At 42.2% G+C, this 16,888-nt stretch overlaps 1 protein-coding gene across 3 annotated transcripts in view; it reads left to right on the top strand.

The window, feature by feature from the left end:
• Positions 1–5,221: 5,221 nt before the first annotated feature.
• The window catches only part of LRRC8C (leucine rich repeat containing 8 VRAC subunit C), a 189,307-nt gene continuing 177,640 nt past the window's right edge, over positions 5,222–16,888 (top strand). For 2 of the 3 annotated variants that reach the window (XM_049879851.1, XM_049879852.1), the window contains exon 1: positions 5,232–5,469. The gene's annotated coding sequence lies outside the window, so the exon portion shown is untranslated. Of the gene's footprint in view, positions 5,470–16,888 lie in introns of all 3 variants that reach the window. The other variant, XM_049879853.1, reaches the window with a different exon arrangement.

Genomic DNA, 16,888 nt, shown 5'->3' with positions numbered 1-16,888 from the left:
TTTACTATATTAATATACACGAGTATATATAATCCACAGCCTTCAACATGGATTATGCCTCAACATAAAGAAAACCAAAATCCTCACAACTGGACCAATAAGCTACATCATGATAAACAGGGACAAGATTGAAGTTGTCAAGGACTTCATTCTACTTGGGTTCACAATCAACAGCCATGGAAGTGGCAGTCAAGAAATCAAAAGACGCATTGCATTGGGCAAACCTGCTGCAAAAGATCTCTTTAAATTGTCGAAAAGCAAAGGTGTTGCCTTGAAGACTAAGGTATGCCTGACCCAAGCCATGGTGCCTTCAATTGCCTCCTATGCATGTGAAAGCTGGACGGTGAATAAAGACCACTGAAGAACTGACACCTTTGAATTGTGGTGCTGGAGAAGAATACTGAATATACCATGGACTGTCAAAAGAATGAACAAATCTGTCTTGGAAGAAGTACAACCAGAATGCTCCTTAGAAGCAAGGATGGCAAGACTATGTCTCACATACTTTGGACTTGTTATCAGGAGGGATCAGTCCCTGGAGAAGGACATCTTGGTAAATTATAGGGTCAGCGAAAAAGAGGAAGACCCTCAATGAGATGGATTGACACCACGGCTGCAACAATGCGCTTAAGCATAACAACAATTGTGAGGATGGTGGAGGACCAGGCAATGTTTCCTTCTGTTGTGCATAGGGTCGCTTTGAGCCAGAACTGACTCACTGGCACCTAACGACAGTAACAATTTTAGTATAAACTCCTTATGAGCTAAAGGATTTGGAATTTAGAACTTGTAGTATAATACAAATTATACCGAAAGTCAGAACCAGTACAAGAAATTGAAACATTTTAAATTTCATTCTTTCAACATTTCATACCAGGCCCTAAGCTAGGTGTTAATGATGAATGTAGACATGAATAAAATGCCATTACTGCCCTGGAAAGGCTCACAGACTAGATAGTGAAGCTGACTTGTAAAGAGATAAATAACAGCACACCATAGTAGGTGCTGAGATAGAGACTGGAGTTAAGGGCTGTGGGAGTACAAGAAAGGGAGCATTACACCTACCTGAAGTCTGAGTGAACTCCACAGAGAAGGTGACTGTTGAATTATGCCTTCAAGTAATGATGAAGCCCAGCACGCGCTCTCTTGTAGTAATAGCAAAACAACAGTGTAATATAATTACCATTTCCATACAACATACTAAAGGCGTTGCAGATATTACCTCTAGGTCTCACTACAATCCTAAAAGGTATTAATGTCCCTATTGTACAGATGAGGAAACTGAGTCTCAAAGGTTAAAGATTTACAACTCAGCTTCACTATCTAGTCTGTGAGCCTTTCCAGGGCAGTGACGGCATTTTATTCACAGTGGACCCAGGATTTGAGCCCAGATCTGCATCATTCCAAATCCCTTACCATGACCCTATCCTGCACTACCCAGAAAGATCTGTTTCTACTCCCTATTGCCAAACAGTGCACAGTTAACCTATAACTGCAAAAACTCACTTTGAAAGCCCATCTAGAAAGTCAACCTTAGCTTAAAGAATAGGGTATAACGTGAATGGTCACGGTGGTGACTCTGTACACCCAGTTCACCTAGCTCACTGTGCCCTCTTCTTTCTCTGAACTTCAACTGCAATGTGTTGAAATGATTTATTCTGGTTCATTTGCATCCCAGATTCCCTCTCCTGTAAACTGTAAACACCCTGAAGTCACGAATAAGCCTTTAACTACTCTGAGACCCTCAGGGTCCAGAGTTCACAGAAATTGACCAACTGGCTAATTGCTGACTGATTCACCCAGTGCTTTACAGAGGGCTTGATAAGTGTGGATTTAATTTAAGTTAGATTAACTGAGGCGAGGTAACTAGATTTAAGGTTTATGTGCTATAAAATAAGAAAAGCATAGCATTAGTGGTGTGTAGACTAGTGCCTCTCAAACGTCAATGTACATATGAATTACCTGCCTAAGCATATAGAGCTGTCCAGTTCACCCTATTAGAAAGCATACATGAGGTAGGCAAGTATTGGGATAAAGCAGCTTGGTGGAGCCTGGTCATGGATTGAATCATGTCCCCCCAAAAATGTGTGTATCAACTTGGTTAGGCCATGATTCCCAGTATTGTGTGGTTGTCCTCCACTGTGTGATTGTAATTTTATGTTGAGAGGTTTAGGGTGGGATTGTAACTCCATCCTTACTCAGGTCATTTCCACGATCCAAGGTAAAGGATGTTTCCCCAGGGTGTGGCCTGTGGCACCTTTTATCTCTCAAGAGATAAAAGGACAGGGAAGTAAGCAGAGAGCTGGGGACCTCATACCACCAAGAAAGCAGCACCAGGAGCACAGAGTGTCTTTTTGACACCCTGAGTCCCTGCACCTGAGAAGCTCCTTGACCAGGGGAAGATTGAGGACAAGGACCTTCCTCCAGAGCTGACAGAGAGAGAACGTCTTCCCCTGGAGCCAGTGCCCTGAATTTGGACTTGTAACCTAACTAGTAGACTGTGAGAAAATAAATTTCTCTTTGTTAAAGACATCCACTTGTGGTATCTGTTATGGCAGCACTAGATGACTTACAGGGGATTCACTTGTTATGTTTTCAAACTTTCTTGCTGCTCTTCCTTGTTTTTTTTGCTTTCAGGGCATTGAAGAATCATAAGAACCGTAACAGCTATCATTTATTGAGTACATATGATGTACTTGGCACTGCTCTTGATGCTTTAAAAGTCTTACCTAATTCTCACAGCAGTCTTATGGTAAACCTGTTGCCATTGAGTTGATGCAGACGCATGGTGACTTTACAGAACAGAGTAAATCTGCCCGATAGGTTTCCAAGACTGTAATCTTTACAGAAGCAGACTGCCATGTTTCTGTCCTGCAGAGCGTATGGTGGATTCGAACTGCTGACCTTTGGGTTAGCTGCTGAGCACTTAACCACTGCGCCACCAAGGCACCTCCTGCTCCCCCCCCCCGTTGTCAATAATATAGGTATAATACTATAAGGTTAATACAGGTATAATACCACTGCTAACTTTATAGTATTATACCTGTATTACTGACAAGGGGTAAAAAAGAGCAGTAACATCACCAAGGTTACACAGGAAGAGCAGGGATTTAATCCCTTTTCACCAGGGTTTAATTGTTCCTTGACAGTGGGTAGCCAAAGAGCATTTCAGGGATGTTTCAACTTTATACCCAGTTGTACTTAGAAAGCAGCTGCAGAATAAGGCACTCAGCAGGAGATATGTGCCCCGAGTACCTCCCTGTTTAGCTATTTAAAACCAGGTTAGGATACTTAGGAGTTGGAGCTAACCTAGATAGCATTTTTGCATCTAGCTTGTGGCTTACGTGCATTTTTTAAAGCAAATCACTAAAGTCTGACTCTACCTTTTACCCATAACCCCTATAGGAATTTTTCCACCTGTTGCCTAGAAGAAAAGACCCACCTGAGATTTTTGTCTTGATCCAGGTTCGTTAAGGCTTGTGTTAGAGTCATCTCCCAAGACCCAAGAAGGTTTAAGGTTGGCTTCTGGGAAGGAGATCTAACGGCAGCCCTGGAATTGGGAAAAGTGTAGTAGTTTGCTGGGTGATCAGGGAAAAAGCAGTTAAAAGTCCAAGAGTACGACTTTTGGATAGCTTTTCTTTTTATTGGGCTTGGAAATAGGAATGTCATAACAAGAAATGCCTGCTTTCTAAAGGCCTGGTTTGTAAGACCAAGTCAAACAGTTAAGGGCTGTTAAGGGCTGTTAGCTGTCTGTTAATTGCTCTACTCGTATACATAAGGAATCCAGGTTGCGGCAACGGTTGCTAACAGAAAAGGTCCACGGTTTGAACCCATCAGCCTCTAAAAAAACCAAATACCAAACCCGCTGCCGTCGAGTCTATTCCTTCTCATAGCGACCCTATAGAGCAGAGTAGAACTGCCCCATACAGTTTCCAAAGAGCACCTGGCAGATTCGAAATGCTGGGATTTTGGTTAGCAGCCATAGCACTTAACCACTATGCCACCAGGGTTTCCCATCAGCCTCTACAAAGGAGAAAGATGTGGCAGGCTGCTTCTGGAAAGATTTACAGCCTTGGAAACTCTAAGTGCAATTCTACTCTGTCCTATAAGAGTCGCTGTAAGTCGGAATCTACTGGACGACAACTTTTTTTTTGTATACATATACATCTTTCTTTTCCAGGCTGCTAGTTTAATTTTGGTGCTTAGAATAGATCGTATTGACACTTAATGATCTTGTCTGCAATTTTTTTTCATCGGGCAGAAGATTTTTCATACCAAAAACTGTCAGCTTTCAAGAAGGCAGAATTCTTTGCGTTTTTGTCCTGAAATAGGATGGGCAGGTGGGGAGAAGAAAAGTATGGATCAGATCAATAAATGGAGGAGAATCGTTCCCCCAGTGCTCTTAAACAACAGGTGGTTTTGAGGTGCACCATCAATTTCTTTATGCACAGACGAAATTGCCAGCGGGGCCTTCGAATTGCGCATCCCTGGAACCTACTGCTTAGAAATCAGGGAGCCGGTCCGGCAGTGTCCAGGAAGATGGGGATCCGTGCCAGAGAGGAGACACTGGTTCAATGGGCTCAAAGGACTACGTGGTACAGAGAAATTGGCTTTTGCCATTCTCTTTCCCCATCTTCCTCAATGCGTCCCATTACCCCCTCCCCACCCTCCTGTTCTTATCTGGTGAAGGCGGGGGGGAATCAAACCCGTTGCCCTCTAGAAGGGGTAATCTCCATCCTGACCCAAGTCCTTCAGAGAGTTTCCAGAAAGGTTATTTTTAGTCGTAGTAGCGCCCCTCTAAATTACCCGGGTTAGGAGCTGTGATAGCCGAGAAGACTTTGCGCTTGTAAAAGCTTCAGGATTTTTCGTGCATTCTTATGGGGGCGAGGGGTGCAGCCGATTCCGAGGGTTGTGGCCGCTCTTGGTGTATCAAAGGCTGGAGTGGCCCGGTCGGGAAACCGCGGGAGGATTTTTTTTTTTTTTTTTTGATGTTCTTTAGAAAGCTCCTAGACAGCTGCAACAGCCTCGCTGGCAGGTCCCGGGTGTGGGGTGGTCCCTGCTGGGGAGGAAGTTCCCGGGCACCGCGGCCTGCGTCACAGCGGGGCTGGCGGCGCGGAGTCGGCTCGACAAGCGGCGGCGGCGACCCCAGGGCCGGGCGCTGGGCGGCGCTGGCTGCCGCTGGCCTGGCTGCGCGCGGGGCGGCGCTGGAGGCGGCTCTGTCCGCGGCTGGGGAGGCGGAGGGGAGGAGGGCTGCGGGGCTGGGGCGTTAGCTGCGTCCCGGCTCGGAGCCCGCGAAGAGGACAAGGAAGAAGGCGCCTCTGTGGCCGCGGCCGCAGTGCTCCGGGCGCTACAAGCCATGAGCAGCGTCCCCACGGGCGACCCCGTCGTCGCTGGCTGCTACTGAACCGGTCCGGGAGACAGCTCGGCGCTCCCCAGCACCCTCCACAGTGGACACCCTTGCGCCCAGAGGTAAGGGCTGGGGACCCGCGGAGGGATGGAGACTGGCGGCCCAGAGAGGGTCGCCGGGTTGGGTCCGCTAGGCGCACTGGAGCAAGACTCACCCCGCCTTGCTCGCGTCCCTGCTTCTTCCCGGCTCAGAATGTGGTTGCCTGCCCAGTGTGTGGTCCCTGGAGCCATCCACTGCCACGGTTCAGCAACCCGCCAACCCCCTACCCCCACCCACCCCAAGCCCAGCATCGGGGCGAGGGACCCCAGCCTGGCGCCAAGCGCAGCGCGGCCGCGGCAGGTTCTGCGGGCTGGGAGATGGGGGTGGGGGCCGGTGAGAAAGCGGGACCACGTCCGGGGACGAGCGTCGTTCTCTCTTACCTTGGAGATCCCTGGGACCCTTGGGCCTGTCCCTTTTGGTCCGCTCCCCTCTTGCCACTCCCAGGCCCCTGAAGTTAGCACTTTGGGGGAAGGAGAGAAATTTGAAGATCTCAGAACGGAACGGGAGAGGGATGTCTGTTCACCTGCCAAGACCAGAGACAGGAGTTTAGCCGGATTGGGCGGGCCCCAGAAGCCAGGTGTCTAGGCCGGCGGTTGAGGCCAGGACCGCTGCCTTCATCCCAAGCCGAGGTTCGCCGATTTTTCCCTTTCTAACTGGTTGCCAGCGAGGAGATGGTTAAGGACGGAGTTAGCAACTCAGGAACCGTAGAATTTGCTCTATAGAGTTAATTCCTTTCTTTTCTCCCCCACCCACTCTTCTCTCTATACGTCAGATTCCAAACAGTTTTTCAGAAACTGGCACCATACCTAGTTTGGCGACAGCCACAGACACCTAGCCCACGTTCCACTTCAAATGCTTCAGAAGGCTAGGGCCAAACTTCATTTGGTTTCACATTCCTTAACCTTTTCAAACTAGCAGCATACCAGGTGGGAAACACTTTTAGGTCCCCACACTCAAAGTAAAAACTAATAATCAGTTAATCTTTGTGGGAGTGCCTGTGTTTGGCAGAGCGAGACTTGAATTACGCTCCCCCACCTTTAATGCGGCCTATTTATGGAGGTAGGAATAGGCAAAGGAAACCGCAGCCTTATTTTAGTCACATACTGTCTTGTAAGACCTGGGTAGTATAAAAATCTATGAGTTGGAATCGACTCGACGGCACTGGTTAGCCCTAACCAATGGTCGCATCTCCAGATACGTATGTGGAGGTTTCCTAAGGTATGGAGGAGACGTCGATCAGAGTGGACAGGTCATTAAAATGCCATCTAAAGAGAGCAAGTAATAGTGATGGTAATCCTCTTGGTTAGCTGCAAAAAACTGCAAAATTACCAGTCAACCATGTTTACACATTTATACTTTTTTTTTTTTTTAATGATTTATAGAAAACTTATAAACTCAAAACGTAAGGTGGAACTTAAGAAAATTTGCTCAGATTCATAAACGTGTGTTGGATATGTGAACAAAGATTAGATTTACGGAAATCTAATTTGTGAGATTTGTATTTCTTGTGACTTGCTTAAATAGGGAATGCCAAGTGTGTAACCCTGATTTGCTTTACTTTGGAGTGCTTAACTTAAATACCATCTTGTAGTCTGTTTGTTTGCTTTTGGTGTGTGTGGGGCGGGGCAGGGGGGAACAGCTTTTCAAGAATTGAGTTTTTTTGATGGTTCATATACTAGACTGACAACAGATAGGGCCCACTAACCCAATAATTGTACTAGAAACAGCAAGTGTATTTAGCAGTTTTCTTATTAACAAAATTATCAAGTCTTTGTTAATTTCTCAGATTGACTATTTAATTTGAGGTATGTTTTCAGAAAAGAATGCTGAAAAAAATTAGGAGCTGTAAGAAAAACGAATGAATAATTTTCCATTTATATGAAGTTTATCTTTTAAAAACAATACAAAGTTAGAAGTTTAGGTTCCAGGGGATTCAAAATTTACCAGATTGTTATGGTTTTTAATAGTCTGTAGCATTTTAAAGTTATAGTCACCAGTAGCATTATAATAAATCCCAAATTTAAAAAGGGATGGGGTAGAAACATGCTTATTTTGCCAAGTAATGGGCTAGTGGTTGAACATGGTACGTTACTATGATATCATCTAGCTGCTCTGGGTACCTAACATTATCTCAGATTCTTGCAACCAACCCCCAAAGTAGATGGTGCCATCCACATTTTATAGAAGAATAAAGAGCCTCAGAGTTTGTTTCTTGCCCAAGACCATACAGCTGACTTAATTTCTGAATGAAGCCAAACCTTTCAGCCTTAATGCTTTTTCCATTACCCCAAGCTGCCTCTTCCCCCAACCCCCTGCATGAACTTATCCTAATGATTGTAACTGGAAACTGAGGTTGAGAAAGTGAAGTCACTTGTCCGGGGTTGTCTGTGTAACTTTGTATGTAGCAGAATTGGAATTTGGAATCAGAGCCATCTGTTTCCAAAACCCATGTTCCTGCCACTGATCTCTGTTAAATGACTGATGAAGGACCTAGCCTAATGGACAATTTGTACTTGTCCATCAGCTATTCTCATCTACATGAAGATGATAGTCTTATGGGCTGCATCACATTCCTAAGATTTGATACACAATTCTTGGAGTGCTGGCTGTATCTCCAGTCCTGGATGACTCACAAAAACATGTCACAACCTACTGAGGGTAACATTACCATGGGGGTGTCTTTGAATCCACTTAATTTCTTTAAAATATGTATCATTCTGAATTGGTATGGGGAAAAGTTCATGTCCTCAAGTTGGGAAAATTGGGTGTCAAATTCTGGCTGTCTTGCACAGTAGGAGTACAAACTAGTACAAGTCATTAAACTGCTTAGAGCCCCAGTTTCCTCCTCTATAAAGGGGTTCATAAAGCCTACCTAGCTGGATTGTTTGCTAAGTAAATATAACAGTGCATATGAGGGACAGCTTCTGGCACATAGTAGGTACACGGTAAATAGCAGGGGTTAACACCACTGTATCCTAACACTGGTTGAAATTTCTGCTAATTTTCACTTTATGCGTTTAGTGATCAGTCGTTGTTCACAATGGTTCACTTGTCCTTCAGCTATACAAAGGCCGAATCCGGTTGTTAGCATCTTTTACTTTTGAATTACATCCTTTTTATGTAGTTCTGACTTGTAAACATTTTCTCACCTTGCATAGTTTTTCCTTTGCTCCACTCTATGCATTTATTAGATTTTTAGTAGAAATACTTTAATAGGCGGGAATGTACAGTCTTTGGCAAACCCACTTTCCTGTTTTCTGCCACTCCTGATCTTCGGTCTGGCTTATCACCTAAGGCACCCTAACAATCCCAGTATCTCTCCGCCACACACCTCTTTCTCAGTTGAGCCTCTACCAGCTGAAAGTCTGTGCCTTCTGAAAGGTCCAGGCTAAATACCACTTCCTTCCTGTGCTGAGCTTGGTGTGCCTCCCTTTTTTAAATCCTTTGTGGGTTCATAAACCAAGCAATGCATGCTACCTAGCATTTTATCTTTTTAGCTATTTGCCCAGCTAATATCCCATGAAAGTAAATTCTTTGAAGTCAGGAACATATTTCTATTTCTTTATATTCCTTGTTTAATATAAAACGTTGATGGTATTTATTTCCTGAATGAAAGATTAGTCAAATATTCTGAAAGAGGTCATCACAATAATTAGGCAAGAAACTCAAATAATTTGTTTCTATTACATGATTGTTAAAGGTACCTCCCTCTTTAATTTTAAGACTTGTTAATCTAGCCTTCTCCACCAATTTAACTGGTATTTATTGGTAGGCCACAGTCCTTAAACAAAGCCCTAGCTGTTAGGTACCAGGTAAGACAGTTAATGTTTCATTAATAAATTGTGCCCTTGGTGGTATAGTAACCTCCTCCAGTTGCAAGTATATTGAGCAAGTCACCAGTATTTGAGTAGTTTGTATTTTAGATGGGATAATGGTCCAGATGAATTTCTTTAATTAGAAATAGGATTTACCTGAGAGAAAGGAGCAGCTGTCTTAGAGAGAAGGTTGAGATAATGAGCACAGAGCGTTTCAAACCGCTTTAGTTAGAAATAGGACTAATCATAGCACAGTGTGGAAGCTAGAACCAGAAGTGACTTTCATGAGAGAATTAACAATGGAAAGAGACCCCCGATGATATACCATAAATATGAGGAGTGGGGAAAATAAAATGGAGGAGGTAAAGGACATGAATCAAGACTAATACTGAGTGACTGAAGTCAGCTAGATATTGGTCATTCATGTACTACAGGAAAGAGACTGTGGGGTCAAATTGGCCAAGAGAGAGACAAGCTGGTGTGGCCTTGAACATCAAGTACACATGCTCGCATATACTCTTCATATACTCCCACTTGCTGCCAAGGCTAGTGCAGAAAAACATGCAGGGCTTTGTTTTTTAAAAAGTAGATGTTTTTGTTGTTCGGTGTCATCAAGTTGGCTCTGACTCATGGTGACATTATGTATAAAAAGAACAAAATATTGTCCAGGTTTCATGAGCTTTGTGATTGGTGCTATGCTTAAGTCCATTGTTGTAGCCACTGTGTCAGTCCATCTCATTGAGGTTCTCCCTCTTTTTTGTTGACCCTCTACTTTACCAAGCATGATGTCTTTCCATAGCAATTGGAAAAAAGGAGAGAGTTTGAAGTAGTATGTTGAAAATTTTCCAAATTTTATTATTATTTTTTATTTGCTTTAAGTGAAAGTTTACAATTCAAGTCAGTTTCTCATATAAAAACTTAAACACACATTGTTATGTGACCCTAGTTGCTCTCCGTACAATGTGACAGCACACTCCTTCTCTCCACCCTGTATTTATCGTGTCCATTCAATCAACTCCTGTTCCCCTCTGCCTTCTCATCTTGCTCCAGGCAGGAGCTGCCCACATAGTCTCATGTGTCTACTTGAGCTCAATTTTTTTAAAAAAGTGGATAATTACTGAGCACTTTTCAATATCGGGCATGAAACCAAAAGGAACCTGGACTTAAAATGTATTTCTATCTACTTTTTAGAAATGTTAACACTCTAACAAGTTTCGGGAGTGAATTTAGGATTTTTTTTTTTTTTTTTTTGGTATTGGATGAGCTTTTTAAAATATGACTCTATGGCATATCTAACATTGAATGGCAGTTGGTAATGAAATGGTAATGAATTGAGTTCAGAAAAGAAAAGAATGAATTGACAAAATTAAAAAATCACTTTTAAGAAAAGATGTTTTAAAGCTTGGGCAAGTACTGTATTTTTTGCAAATAAAGTACCCACGTAAATAACACACATAGCTCGCTTACAAAAACAGCATAGAGGGTTGTGCACTTGGAAAAAACTTTATAATGTGTGCGTTATTTGCATTAAAATACCGTAACTGAAAATGTTCCAGATGACTGAAGTCAAAGGAATCCAGGAGAACTGTGTTATTTGAAGAACCCTTCTAAGGACTCAGAAGAACAAAGCAAATTCCTCTGGTGAGGAAACTGGGAAGGTAGAGCAAAGAGGAAAGGTAAGTTTGGTGGACCAAAAAATTGCCTGAGGGTTTGAAACACTAGAGAGAATGCAATGGAGCTCTTATAGCAGTGTTTCTCAACCTTTGGTTCCTTATAACACACACATCCCCACTCCTGGAGGAGTCCCTGGGTGGCACAAAGGGTTAAGCGCTCCACTACTAGCCTATAGGTTGGTTGTTTGAGCCCACCCAGAGGTGCCGCAGAAGACAGGACTGGTAATCTGCTTCTGATACTCTGCATTCATGGGGTCACTCGACGAATTGGAATCAGCTCAACAACCGCAGCCACTCCTCAAGCCTATTTTAGATACCTATTTCCTAATCACTTGCCCTTTAAAGTTTAATACCACGGATATATTGTGTATCTGTTTATGTACCGTGGCCCCTCTTGGAGAGTGACAAACCATTATAGTATCTAGGGTTTTTGCACATCCCTTCCCCCGCGGCCAATTTTAGCCATGAATGAGACCGCAACCTCCCAACACCCATTGATAATACATGGTGTAGCGTGATTATATACTAGGTTAGAAAATCAAGAAAGAGCCACGTGAAACTAAAAGGTGTGAGGAATAATGAGTGTATATTTGCATGAATGCGGATGATGCTTTAATTAACAAATCCCCTGGAATTAGATTGATTTTTTTGCCTTTATAAAAAGCACACTTTGTTGGCTCTTAAACTGAAATTCAAAAAGCCCTGGCGGCACACTCCTTAGGCATTCAGCTGCTAGTCAAAAGTTTGGAGGTTCAAACCCACCCAGTGGCTCTGCAGCCAAGGCCTGGCAATCTGTTCCCATAAAGATTACGGCCTAGGAAACGCTATGGGACAGTTCTACTCTGTCAGTTTGGGTGGCTATGAGTTGGAATTGACTTGATGGCATACCACCACCACAACAGCGAACTGAATGTGTAAAAATTCGTCAAGGCTTCTGTTGTCCCAGTGTCACCCTGATGAAATTATTAAATTCATAAAGTTAACTTCCAAAGCCTCCTATGTCTTTTGTTTCTTGAATGGAAATCCCTCTCCAAGTTTCAGATGTTTCTTATTTATTCCTATTACACTGGGAAGACTATGATTTTAGTCTTTCGTTCTTGTGACTAGCCAGGGAGACCCTGGGTGTTGCAAACAGTTAAAGCACTTGGCAGCTAACCCAAAGTTTGAAGAGGTTCATGTCCACACAGAGGTGTCTTAGAAGAAAGCCCTGATGATATACTTTCAAAAAATTCGTTGTTGAAAACCCTATGGAGCACATTTCTACTCTGACACACGTGGGGTTGCCATGAGTTGAAATCTGCTCAACGGTAACTGGTTTAGTTTGTCTGTATTTGAGCATTTGCATTTTAAGCCATTTATTTATAATTATGAAAAGCTGTGTACCATATCAAAGAGATTTCAGTTCATAACAAGTAATTATTTGGAGAGGGTGGGGTCTCTGAAGTCATTCTTGGCTTTCCCATGTTTGGTTCCTTCCTCAGATTCCCTAGTGAGTAAAAGCCTGGGCTTCTGATGTCTAATCTCAGAAGAGGAAGAGCCTAGAGGAGCTTGCCTTCCTTCTATTATTGGCCTCTTTTACAATCTGGAGCCTGTCTTGCCCAGGCACACCCCTTCCCCCCAAAAGCAAATTCTGTCCCATCCCTCATCTCCTTCAGCTTTATTTTAGCCATATTGTTCTGTTCTCTCTCCTTTACCCTCAAACCTCAGAAGTGTATTTGTTTTTCAACATTTCTTCATTGTTTGCTTTTTGGAGCTGTACTGAAACTTCCATGCAGGGCCCTATCTGTCTTGTTTTCTGCTTCGTCCACAGGACCTACACAGTGCCTAGAACATAGCTTCTCAAGAAATAGCAGTAGAATAATTATTTAATGATATATTTTACAGTAACATTCCTTACCTACTTACCTACTATCCTGGAATGCAGAAATTTCCTTTTCTATTATTTTAAATTCTGGTAATGACATTTTATAGTATAATTAAAAGTCATCCTTATTAATAGGGAAATAAAATATGTAGTATGAATATATCTGTATGTGATTTCAAATTAGGAGCAAGTATTATATAAAATATAAAGTCTGAACATCAAAATAAGTACTAGGTAAAAAAGACATTAAAAATAAGCTAAATATATGAAAACTCAGGGGTCCTGGGAGTTGTCCTTCTATATTTGAAGAACGTCTCAAAATCAGTAAAAATTGTTAACTAATCTTAAATATTTTAGAGGTTTAGGAAAATTAGAAACAAGTTCAATTATCTCTCAATATGCTAAATACTAAAGGTAAAACCTGTAATTCCAACTTCTGGAAAAATACCGTAGAGGATTATTTAGCTAATAAAAAAAAAAAATAACACCTTGATTTTTTAGATAAGTATCAGAATGACTTCGTTAGGGAAACATTCTGTCAGGCTAATTTGTATTATCTCTCTTGACATTGGCAAGGTCCAATGAAAGATGCTTATCAGCAGAGCTAGGAAATACTGTCCAGTATACACAACTTTCCAGTCAATGCACAGCTATGCAGATCACCATAACCAGAAAGTGGTTATCAGTCGAGGAACTAGCAGCTGCTTGTGTATCTGGAGCTTGGATATGAGTTGAGTATTGAAGCATTTTATCTGCAGAGCTAGATAATGAAATAGAAAACATGTCTGATATTTATATAAGTGGCTCCATGGTAGATAGAGCGACTTGATGTTGAAGCAAGGATTTAAAATGAGCTTGGTGGAGGGGAGGAAATAGTCAAAATCAAGCAAAGAAATTCATTTAAAGAAAGTACAGAGCAGTACCTTGAAGGAAAGTAAACAAATAGACAAATCATACAAATATCCTAGATTTTTGTTTGCTTTATGTCCATTGCTGTATTGCCATTGTTTAGAAGTGTCCAACATGTAGCAAAGGATCGATTAACATTTGCCAAATGAATAAACGAATGAAATGCAAGGTGGAGGAAGATTAACTACAGTAAAAGTTAAATCAGGCACGAGCAGAATTAGTTTTAAGGAGAAGTGATGTGTAACTAGTAGACTTTTAAAGAAAACTCTTTGGACAAATAATTTGTGAGGATATGTCAAAGTTTTATGTCAGTCTTGTAAGTAAGAGAAATGGCTTCTGGTAGCTCAGTTGAAAAATTCATTCTTAATAGGGATATTTTATAGGAAGAGTGGATGTTTAGGCATTTGTTGTTGTTAGGTGCTGTCAAGTCGGTTCCAACTCATAGCTACACTATGCACAGCAGAATGAAACACTGCTGGGTCTTGCACCATCCTCACAATTGTTGCTATGCTTGAGTCCATTGTTGCAGCCACTGTGTCAGTCCATCTTGTTGAGAATCTTCTTCTTTTTCGCTGACCCTCTACTTTACCAAGCATGATGTCCTTCTCCAGGGACTGATCCCGCCTGATAACAAGTCCAAAATATGTGAGATGTAGTCTCACTATCATTGCTTCTAAGGAGCATTCTTGTTGTACTTCTTCCAAGACAGATTTGTTTGTTCTCTTAGCAGTCGGTGGTATATTCAATATTCTTTGTCAACACCACAATTCAAAGGCGTTAATTCTTCTTCGGGCTTCCTTATTCATTGTCCAGCTTCACATGCATATGAGGTGATTGAAAACTCCATGGCTTAGGTCAGGTGCACCTCAGTCCTCAAGGTGACATCTTTGCCTCTTAACGCTTTAAAGAGGTCTTTTGCAGCAGATTTGTCTAGTGCAATGCTTCTTTTGATTTCTTGACTGCTGCTTCCATGGGTGTTGATTGTGGAATCAAGTAAAATGAAATCCTCAACAACCTCAATCTTGTCTCTGTGTATCATGATGTTGCTTCTTGGTCTAGTTGTAAGGATTTTTGTTTTCTTTATGTTGAGGTGTAATCCATACTGAAGGCTGTGGTCTTTGATCTTCATCAGTAAGTATTTCAAGTCCTCTTCACTTTCAGCAAGCAAGGTTGTGTCACCTGTATAACGCAGTTAATGAATCTTCCTCCAATCCCAATGCCCCATTTTTTTTCATATAGTCCAGCTTCTCGAATTATTTGCTCGGTATACAGATTGAATAGGTATGGTGAAAGGATACAACCCTGACATACACCTTTCCTGACTTTAAACTATGCAGTATCCCCTTGTTCTGCTCAAACGACTGCCTCTTGATCCATGTACAGATTCCTCATGGGCACAATTAAGTAAGTGTTCTGGAATTCCCATTCTCCACAATATTACCCATAATTTGTTATGATCCACGTAGTTAAACGTCTTAGCATAGTCAATAAAACACAGGTAAACATCCTTCTGGTATTCTCTGCTTTCTGCCAGGATCCATCTGACATCAGCAATGATATCCCTGGTTCTACATCCTCTTCTAAATCCAGCTTGAATTTCTGGCAGTTTCCTGTTGATACACTGCTGCAGTCAACTTTTGAATGATCTTCAGCAAAATTTTGCTTGCATGTGATATCAGTGATATTGTTCGATAATTTCTGCATTTGGTTGGATCACCCTTCTTGGGAATAGGCATAAATATGGATCTCTTCCAATCAGCTGGCCAGGTAGCTCTCTTCCAAATTTCTTGGTGTAGACGAATGAGCACTTCCAGCGCTGCATCCATGTGTTGAAACATCTCATTTGCTATTCCGTCGATTCCCAGAGCCTTGTTTTTCACCAGTGCCATCAGTGCAGCTTGGATTTCTTCCACCGGTTCCTGATCATATTAGGCTAATCATTGTTAGACTAGATAAAAAATGTGGATTCAAGATCAGTAGACTCTTTACTAACAGCTGACAGTCAACTGGGTAGCTGAGTAACTGGTTTCCCAGGACAAGTCTTATTCCCATTAAAGTTCATCAGAAAATTGCTTAAGCATTTTGTCAGTGGGAGTTGTAGAATCACCTTGCAGAAAGCAATTTGGCCTTTGTACTTACCAGACCATACCTGAGGCTAATGAGTAGGGGACTGACGAGAACAAGAGTGACTACCTGGTGGCCCAATGTTGACTAACCTTAAAAGGCACGATGTAATCTATCATGACCACATAATGAGGCCAATAAAGACCTTGAACACTGAGGTTCAAAGAACTTTCCGGTTGTCAAGAACATCTGCTCTGGAGGGGAGTTCATCCCCTGGGGACGTGGAAGCCCTGTATTGGAAACCGTTCCCGAACTCACTTTATATGTCTATTTATCTGTATCCTTTTGGGCTATAATAACTCTGCAGCTGTAAGTATGGTTTACTCCGCATGAGATTTTGTGAGTTGTTTCAGTGAATTAATGAAACCAAAGGGGCAGTGGAATCCAGCAGATTAAGAAGTAAGAGTGTCATGTGGACTCCCAAGCTTGTGGCTGGTATCCTGAAGGAGTAAATGGTAAACCAGCCCCAGGTATGCATCCAGTAGGGCAGAAGGGCAGAGTGTCATGTGGACTCCCCAGCTTGCAGCTGGCATTTGCCTGTTTGACAGTGTCCATCTAACTTGTGAGCTCTGATCTAGCTCTGGGTGGCTAAGGTCAAACAGAGTGTACCTCTGGGCAGCTGGTGACGAGAATGGAGAAGTGGGAAAGGCAAGGACTGGATCACTCCCTACATTTTAGGGATTGGATTCATGCTGACCCTTACCACAAAATAGGTGACTAAAATAGGATTTTCCCCTAACTTAGCACAATCAGGAATATAAATATCTTCACAGAAGGAAGTTGTGAATGATAACTTCCAGTAAGGTTCTATCCCAGACCAAGTTTAAAACAATGTTTTGTTTTGTTTTTTTTAGATAGTCACTTTTTAAAATTTAAACAGTCTTTACAGATCTGCCTTGTTCAAGGAAAGATTCAGTGTGTCTCATTCCCTTTTTGTGTTAAGGCCATTCAATTTGTTACCTACTCAATCACTTTTTAGATTTCTTAATTTATACTGTATATACACCATCAAGAAACCCTGATGGCATAGTGGTTAAGAGCTACAGCTGCTAACCAA

Source organism: Elephas maximus, chromosome 3 (assembly GCF_024166365.1).
Source record: "Elephas maximus indicus isolate mEleMax1 chromosome 3, mEleMax1 primary haplotype, whole genome shotgun sequence".
NCBI lineage: Eukaryota > Metazoa > Chordata > Mammalia > Proboscidea > Elephantidae > Elephas > Elephas maximus.
Note: the sequence above shows the minus strand (reverse complement) of the source record. Positions and strands in the feature narration are given on the sequence as shown.